Raw genomic sequence first — 9,956 nt, 5'->3', positions numbered from 1 at the left:
ATATGGTAAGCCCAAGCGAGGAATCTGTGCTTTTTACCCAAAGCACCACCCAAGTTTCTGTTTCACTACTGTGAGACTCAAACTACCCCAAGAAGGAAAGCCCACAGACAATAATAATAAACCCAGAGGAAATAAAGATAATGCAGAGACGAAAAGCTCCATGAATGCTACAATGAATACCTTGACAGGTGTTAAGAGATAACATATCAGTGAAATAAAAGAAAATTCTGTCTTTAAAAACCATGTCAGAACAAGAAGTATCTATCAAGTAGAAGGTTTGTCGAATGCTGTGCAAGGGTAGCACATCCCCTGGAACTGGAGTTACAGACAAGTGTGAGCTGCCATGTGGTGTTGGGAATTGAACCCAGGTCCTCTGGGAGAGCAGCCAATGTTTTAACTGTCCAGCCCTGCAGGGGTGGTTTTTAACGGGAAAAATAGGGTGGTTCAAACTAGGGTGAGTTAGGATGAGTTGGTTGGCTCTTATTGGTCATATTAGTCAGTGTAGCCAAATAGGACATTTGATTGCTGGACCTTGGTGATCAGCCTCAGGAATGAGTCAGGCATAAGGAAGTGGACAAATAAGAGAATGGACCTTGGTGGCTAGCTTTAGGGGTGTGGAAGTGTTTATGAAAGGGACTCTAATAGATTAGCAAGACAGAAGGAATGAGGAGGGTGGAACTGCCTGCATCATACCACGTTTGCCGTGCTTGGACCTGTCAGAGCCCTTCATGGACTATACAGTAAGAACTGTCTCAAATAACAATGACAACAACAAAAACCAGACTAAACTAACCAACCAACCTACCTACCTACCTATCAATCAACCGACCAACTAACCAACTAAAACCTGTGTTTAGGGGACAGGAAGTCTTGTGTTGAATCTAAGTCTTCAAATTTCTTTTTTTGTGTCTTAATATTTTCATCCCCAAAGAGACATAACAATGGTACCAAATTCTTTGGCTAATCATGACGACTTCATCTTTTTGCCATGTCACAGTCCCAATTTTAAGTTGATCCTTCTCTGCTTTTCTCTCAGGAAAGTCACACAGAACCATGAAAAATGGGTGGAAGGGAGAGCCTCCTCATGTGACTGATGTACCACCTCTCATGGTCCATCTACCTGCCAAGCATCCTTTCCAAGGCAAAACAGCCTGGGGAAGAAGTCTTCTGCTTGTCCCATCAGATGGGAAGGGTACCTGTTGGGAAGGGCTTTTCGAGAGGAGAGAGAGAGAATGATCCCTCCCTGTGAACTGTGAAGTCCAGCTGGCAGTGGGGGTGGATCCTGAGACAAGAGCAGGGATAGTTTGATTTGTGAAGATAAAATCAACAGCATCTGTCTTAGGGCTGCTCCTTATGCCCTCCATGGGGCTCAACCTACCCTCTCCACATAAAAGCCGTGATAGAAATTGCCACAGCAAGAAGGCTTTCTGAGAGCACTGTGTTAAAAGCCATCAAAACCTCATTAAATGAGTCAAAAGCTACAGGCTCACTGCACATCAAGAAAAGGCCCATCTTCAAGGATGCCTCTGACACAGCTTGGTAAGGTCCATCTTGTCTGTCTATATGTCTCTGTTTCCATAGCATCTCTCGGGCTCCCTCTTAGCCTTGCAAAGAAAGATCCTCCCCATGTACTGCTTGTATTGTAACAAAGGCCATCTGTGATGACAGGAGCTGGCCTCATCTAGGTGGCTTGCCTGCAAGACGATGGTTAGCCTCTGAGCATTCCTGTGGGGGGTTATGTTGACTAGATTAGTTGAAGCGGGGAGATCTCCATGAAAAGTTATACCATTCCCTGGGATGGGGTTCTGCACTGTATGGAAAGGAAAAGGCTAAGCACAAGCCTTTGTCGCTCTCTTCTCCAAGCCCCAGCAGCCCCCAACAGCCTCACCAATGACAGAGGATGCCGGGGAACTGTGAGCCAAAATGAACTTTTATCCCTTACAACTACTTTCACACCAATGAAAAAAGACGACCCTTCTTCTGGATATTCAGAGGATGAGAGGGCCAGCAAGGAAACTAGAGCTGCTCTGGATGCCGTGTGTCAGACCTGTATCACTGACCAAGCCATTAGATTAAAAAAGCAAGAGCGGCATTAGCCATGAACAGGAGAAAAGGTGGGTATGTTGGTACCACTTTTAGAAAGAGTTGCCCTGCGAGGTCACTGAAAGGAGCTTTTTGATAACATAAGGGCAATGACTTTTTTTTTAAGCCTCTGCATTATAATTATGCCTTTGTGTGTTACAGGATTTTCAAATTTTTGAAATCATCTGTAGATAGATCAAACTAAATGAATGATAGCATTCAATAAGCTACTGACATCATTAAAGCATCCCAGAGTGGATAATACACAAGCTATTCCACTTGGATATTTTTAAGTTAATGTGAAATGTTGGTATAATAACAAGGAAATATGCAGTTGCACCAGTTTTTCCATATAATTTCTTTTTGGGAATGGAGGACATCTTTATAGACTGGAGAGATGGCTCAGAGGGTCACAGTACTTGTCAGCAGGCCTGATCACCTAAGTTCAATCCCTGGGTCTCACATGGTAAAAGAATTGACTCCTGATAGTATACATACACACACTAAATAAATTGCAATAAAAAACTATGTGTAATAAAAAGTCACCTTTATGAAGTAGAAAGACTTGCTCTCTTTGTTTTATGAGAGGGAAACTCAGAGACCTGGGAAGCTAAGAGATTTCCTAAAGGTCAAGTCATTATCAGTAAGAACCATGGTTGAATTAGTGTAGTGCAGACTGTAGTTTGGAGCTAGAGCATGCCCCCCCCCCACCAAGGTCCCTGTGTCACTGACTTGGTCACCAGCCAGTGGCATTAGTACTAGAGGCAAAAGCACCTTGAGTAGTAGCCTACTGGAAAAAAGTTAGGTCTTTGGGTATGTGTCCTTAGAGGGAAATTGGGACCCAAGGCCTTGCTTGTCTCTTTATTTCTCAACCACTGTGAAGTGAGTAGGTCTCCTCGGCCATGTGCTCCTGCTATGATATACCATGAAGCACAGGCCCAAAGCAACAGAGCCAAGCAACCAGGGGCTGAAACCTTTGAACCACAAGGCAAATTAAACCTTTCTTAGTCATAAGCTGATCATTGTGAGTATTTTGTCACAATGACAGAAAGTCAACTAACATAGTACTATGTGGGAAGCCACATGTGCCGTTGCAGAGTGGCAGTTGGCTACTGCTGGCCACCATGCATACATAGGCAGTAAAGGTTCTTTTGCCAAGATGAGGTTTTGAGAATTAACCAAAATTAACCAATCAGATGAGAGAGAAGTTAACCAATCAGATGAGAGAGAAGTTAACCAATCAGATGTAGGCATGCAAATGAGGTCATAAGCATAACCCAAGCACAACCAATCCGGGTGTGGACACGCCTCTCCTAGGCCTATATAAGCAGCACCAATTCTGGGCTTGGGGTCTCTTCGCTTCTACAATCAAGCTCTCCCAATAAACGTCTGGCGAGTCAGGCACACGCAAGAGTACTACACAAGATACAAAGCACTTGTTAATACATAATATTCCATGGAACCTTCCTGATTGTTCTGGGAAAACAATGTTACCCATGAGACCGGTTAGCCGAAGCTCTGAAGGTGAGACTTTTCTTTTTCAAGGTGTCATAATAGCTGTGACTGGCTCACATAATATATATATATATTCCAATTTCCAAAGTCACCCTTCTCCCACAAGAATTCAAATCCACGCTTACTGGACTGCAAATCCATTTTAATTTCTGCTAAACCACCGATCCTTGAAGAAAATCAAGAAATGAATCTCCCTTCTTGAGTGGGATCTATTGAGCCAGACACGTTGAGAGAATTCCAAGGCTCTCTGTTGACTCTTCCAGCTCAGTGGGTATTGAAGCTAGTCTACACAAGTCAATTGAAACTGTTCTACAAATAAAAGACACCTTAGGAAGTACATAAGTATTAGCATGCCTCATGTATGTGCAGCACAGTATTTAAGATTTGAGATCCAACCAAGAAAGACCACAGTTCTTGAAGACCTACATGTATCTTAATACACCACCACTCAGCCATCCACCAGGTCCACGAGTTAAACTGAAACCTGGAAAGGCAGGCTCTAACAATGCAACTGTTGAGCAGACATCTGCGAAGTCACCCCATCACCCAAAGCGCTCTGCTCAGGCCCCCATGTGCCAGGGAGCCGTGAATGCATCTATTAACTTGACTGTCACTTTTTTTAAAATTCAAAGTTAGCTTCATTTTTGACATTGATTTTGATGTCTAGTGTAATTTCATTTTTTCAAGCAAAATTTAAAGACTGTCATTTCCACATACTTGCACCCAATGAGAAACAGCTTTAGTGACAACTTTTTTTATTAAGTTTCCTCATGGCCAAACAATAGTGCTTCATTCATCTGGATTGAAAGACAGGGTTGTCAGAAAATCTGTAAGCAGTTTCTGCCCAAATCCCCACTCGCTATGAATAGTGCCTCTGTCCAGTCCTTTTCATAGATTGGCTTCAGCACAACACTTGGCCCGGTGGGTTTCTTAAAACCAATCTTCAGATGCCATAAAAGCTCCTGGGGTTTTCTGTTGACTCTGGAAACACCATCCACTGTATTGAATCTTTTCATGCCGTGTACGGTTCCTTCACTTTCTGCATTCCTGAAATATCACAAGGTTCTGGCGTACCCAGGGTGTGCTTTTGAAAACTCAAATTGCTCCTTGCTTTTTAAACTTGGTGAAAAATAACAAACACTGCGTTTTTCTTTCTGTCAACATTTTTATTTTCCTTGAGCAAAGTAAAGGCAGAGACTAAGAGAAAACAAACCTTTACATTAAATTAGCAAAGTGGAAAGTTTTTGGGTTTTTTTTTTTTCTTTTTTTTCTGTTTTCGAGTACCCAACTCTTACGTAACTGTGAAGCCGGTTTTCTGTTTTATTTTATCTACTTCTTATGTAACTAGCTTTTTTTCTTTTTTTTTTAAATTAATTCTGAATCAGTGGAAAGTTCAGTCCCAGGAGAACCGTGAGGGATTTAAAAGAGAAAAGAATTCCTCTAGCATATGGAGCTAGCCTCTTTCTGAAAAGTCACCTTGTTGGGGGAGGTTCCTCTGAACTGCAGGAGGGGAGGGAGGTTGATCGCGTGGTCTGGTCACAGCAGCAGGGAAGGTAGTGAAGGCAGAGTAACTGGATGTGGTGATTCTCAGATTATTCATCTCTCTCTCTCTCTCTCTCTCTCTCTCTCTCTCTCTCTCTCTCTCTCAATTAAATAAAAAGTTAGGAGCCTCTTGCTTGTTCACATTTGTTTTGGTTACAGTCACTCCTGGGAGGGGCAGTATTTTTACCATCTGCAAACTGGCAGCAACGCTCAGCCGCTCCTTTATACTGCAGCCTACGTTGGAAGACGCATTTCGGTCTCTGGTGCCCTTGCTCTGCTCCTCCAGCCTTGACTTGAAAGTCACTATTCCTGCGCGTCCACGGGTGGAGGAAGTCCACCAGCTTAGCCCTGTGAACTACCGCTGAATGTTTCTACTTAGTCAGTACTTCCTCCAAGCCTGCCCTTCTGTCCAGGAATCTGGGTGCCTTGCTTCGTTTCCGTGCTCTCTACAACCTGCGGGGGGTGGGTTTTGATGACCCAGCTTGACAGATGATTAAACCAGGGTTGAGAGAGATAAAAAGTTGTTCATCCATAGTCACAAAGCTCATTGGAGGGAGAAACGGGGATTCAACCCAGGATTCCCTGACTTCAGAGCCTGGTTCATCCATCCCCGGTGTCAGTCCTTACATAATGTGTCACGTCTGCCAGGAGAAGTGAAAGGGTCGCAAGCACACAGAGCTTGGGTGTGGCGTGCCAAGGGTGTGTGGGCGGTGAGTTAGACCTAGCAGGAATCATCTAGTTCAAGCTTCCACCCCAATAAGCAATTCTCTCTACAACATCCCATCCAAATCCTTTCTCAGCCTGTGCTATAGTTATTCTAAAATGGGGGGTAGGGTGGGGTGGTAAATGGCTATGAATAGGAGCTCATGTAAGCATAAATATTCACCCATGGTTGAGTTTCTGCGGCAACATTCTGTTTGGGAACAAGCTTGCAAACAGCCTTGGATCAGAGACTTCCCACCCGCAGAGCCTGGTGCCCAGGAGAGCTGCAATCAAGATCTGCCTTCCGGGTTGCCATTTACATGCCTGCCCCGGGGCTCTCAATCTTGAAAGTGGTCCCCCAAAGGGCTGAGTAGCCCTTTTAAAAACTGAACAAACAACAAGATAAGTATAACACAAACTCGAAGAGGAATCCCTCATAAGCCCACCAGCCAAAAATCATCTGTTTGCATTCTTCTTGCTTCCTGCCAGGCCTTGCCCACATGTAAACATGAATTTTAGAGTTGTAATCAAACGCACATTCAATTTGCTCTTCTACTTTGCAATAACATTATATCATAAGCATCCGACGCTCTACGCAGACAGCATAATTACAATTTTTAGTGACTATATGATAGTCCATCAAAATGGCATGACATAATTTGCTTAACTACTCACTCTTAGCTGTTTCTGGTGTTTTCGTTCATTATAAATTACTCCACAGTGATCATTTTCGTTTTTATTGATTTTTCTCTCCTTTTGGACTGTGGCATCAAGGATTGGCATACCCTTTAGCATGACACATTTAAACGGAATTTATCTTCAGTGACGCAGCACACAAACCTGAGACCTTAGCAGGGCTGATGTTGCTGTGTGTAGTTGTTCTTCCATGGGTTTCTTAATATTTGCTGTCTAATGAGGGTGTGGTGTAAGTCCATGAAAAGCCTGCTCTCACCGAGCTGACATTCTAACAGAAACAGCAAGAGAAGTGTTCAGGTTTTGGAATATAGCTGAGTGTTGGAGTGTTTGCCTGACTAAGATTTATAAGGCCTAGTTTTTGGAGGGTGGGAGGGAGACAGGTGGGGGGGAGGAAAGGGAGAGGGAGGGGAAGGGGGAGGGGAAGGGGGAGAGGGGGAGGGGAAGGGGGAGAGGGAGAGAGATGATTTTCAAGTCTTTTCTAAACTTGTCATCTATGGTGTGTGTGTGCATGTGTGTGTGTGTGTGTGTGTGTGTGTGTGTGTCTCGGGGTGGGCATTGGTTGGTTTGGGGTGCACAATTCTTGCTGTTTGTTGAGTATTTGTTTTACATTGTCGGGTGTTCAAACCAATGCCTTACACATATTATGCAAATGTTCTACCACAGAAAGTCTGCATCCCCCAGGCCCTCTCCTTTCCCTCATCCAATTCTGCCACAGTCACTTTTCTTTTCATAATATGTGTTTTACTTCCAATTTTGTGTGTGTGTGTGTGTGTGCTCACACACATGAGTGCAAGTGCTTGTACAGGCCAGAGGTATCCATTCCCATGGGACTGGAGTTACAAGGGGCTGTAAATCACCCAACATGGGAGTTGATAACTACTCAGGTTCTCTGCAAGAGCAGTATACACTTTTAACCACGGAGCCATCTCTCCACCCCTTATATGCAATGCTTGGGATCAAACACAGGGTATCGCGTAGGCTAGGCAAACAGTCTACCAGGTTCTTCAAGTTTCAGACACACACGACATTTTTGTTATTGGATCTGTTATCCAGGAGATATTGGATACAGCAGTGCTTAAAGGTCCAGTTAAGAGACCACATCAGGACTGGAGAGATGGCTCAGTGGTTAAGAGCACTGACTGCTCTTCCAGAGGTTCTGAGTTCAATTCTCAGCAACCACATGGTAGCTCACAACCATCTGTAATGGGATCCAATGACCTCTTCTGGTGTGTCTGAAAACAGCTATAGTGTACTCACATACATAAAATATAGTATTTAAAGAGAGAGAGAGAGAGAGAGAGACCACATCAATAGCTCAGAGAAACTGAATGACATGCTGGAGATGTGGGATGCTCCAAGGGTTACAGCGGCATTCATAGAAAGATCATAGAGTGAAGTCTAACTCATCCAGTGTGCAGAAGTGACAGCTACATTTGTTTAGTAGCTCTTGGGGGTAGGTCAGGAAAAAATGATCCTGTCCTGGTGTTGGGTATAGGACCCTCTCCAAAATTCTCTGTACTTATGTGGCAAAATGCCAGAAACAAACAACAAAGCCATTTGGGTTGTCTTCACCCCATCAGCTTCTCCCAATCGCAATGCAACCTGCTCTTGGGTAGAAACAGATTCTCTTCCCCAGCAAGGATCACTGAGGTTGGGGCTCTGAGTCCTAGTCTTTCCTTCGTGGTCACGGCAAGTTGCTTCCCAGTAGTATCTTCCCAGTAGATGAAGGTTAAACATCTGCTAATGGCCTTACAAGTTGGCTCCAAGCATCATGTGGAAGCACGCATGAGACTTTTTTTCTTGTAAACTCTGATGTCTATAGAAGTGTTGGAAGGCAAGGGAGCAGAAAGGGGAAGCAACAAGCCGTGTATCCCTAGCTGATGCTGAACAACAAAAAGCAGAGTCCTAAAAGAACAACCCATGGGGTAAGTGCGTGCTGATGAGTGAGCCTGGAGAGTGCTGTGCTGGTCTGCTTGGATGGCTGTCGCAAAATAGCAGAGTGGCTGGCTGGAAAGTCCAGTGTCAAGGTGGCAGGGCTCTTAGTGGGGGCTCTACCTGGATAACAAACAGCTACCTGCTCTGTTCTTACATAGGGACAGAGAAAACTCTAGGGTGTATCTCTCTCTTCTTACAAATCGTGCAGTGCGGGCTCCATCCTACCTTACCTACATCTAAATTACCTTCCAGAGGTGCCTCCTTCGCATTTTGCATTCCATACATAACAAGGCTTCATTGGGAGGGCAAAGCACTAACAGAAACAGACTTGAGTCAAAGGCTGATAGGTCTCTGAGCCCCAAGACAAGAGGAGGTTTGAGGGTGAAAAAAAAGAGTTTGTGAGTCCTGGCTCCAGCACTCTGTACAACCTGAGCAAGTTACCAATTCCACCACACATTGGACACCTCATCCAACCTGGAGAGTCAGTCATTCACCGGCTATGTCATGAAGGAGTTGCCATGTACCGTAGCAAGCGTTCTAAGTGCTAGCAGACAAAAGGCAAGAATGACAGAGCAATCCCTTGTTATTGTGCACCTGGTTGGACACTAAGGTACAATCAAGAAGTACATGGTCAATCTCGCAGGCCCAGTGGCCGTGCATAGCACATGCTCTAGGATATTGTCTGTTACCCTCCATTTCACAGTGTTTCCTGGGGCTGGTCTTGTTAAGATGCTATATGAAGAGAACAAATGAATAGAAATCAGAGGCATTAACCCAGAGGTCTGTTCACACATCCCATCTGTTTGTATTTACTCTGTGGATAGAATTTCCAGGGTCACCCCCACTTGGCTCCCCTCACTGAGTAGCCAATATCTGTACACGCTGTTCAACTATTTTTCTGGGCTCCCTTCTCCAATGAGTCCAGAAGGGCATTGCTTATTTAGCAAATGACATGTTCCGAGTTATTAATACATTCCAAATATTAAAATTTCAGGAGAAGCGCTGGGAAAATCATGGCAGGATCATAATTTAGGGATGCCAGGTGGCTAATGAATGCTTAGTGCCCAGGAATATCTCGATTCCTCTGCCCCTCTCTCCCAATTAACAAAAGCACTGATGATCTCAGGGCTGTTTCTGGCCAGCTGGGATAAATCAGCCCCCTGGCAGCTGCCCAAATGATATATTTTAAGGGCGCAGGCCATGTAGCTCTCTATTGCAAAGCAATTGGGGTCATTCTGTTTGCATATGGATTAACTCACTGCGCAGGGATCCTACCCACTTACGGTGCCCTGCCCGCTGCGGCTTGACACTCAATAGCTATTCAGCAATGATAAAGAGGAGGCCAACCTATCGACCTTTCAGAATGCTCCCCGTATTCCTTCCTCACCATTTCCATTTATATTACTTTGAGCAAAGAGTACTCAGTTGGCTTCCCCTATCGAGTTGTACTGTCCCTATTCTTAGAAGGAGTGTTCCACAACTGA

This window comes from Mus caroli, unplaced genomic scaffold, assembly GCF_978045245.1.
Source record: "Mus caroli unplaced genomic scaffold, Mus_caroli_1 scaffold_12, whole genome shotgun sequence".
In the NCBI taxonomy this organism is placed as follows: Eukaryota; Metazoa; Chordata; class Mammalia; order Rodentia; family Muridae; genus Mus; species Mus caroli.
Note: the sequence above shows the minus strand (reverse complement) of the source record.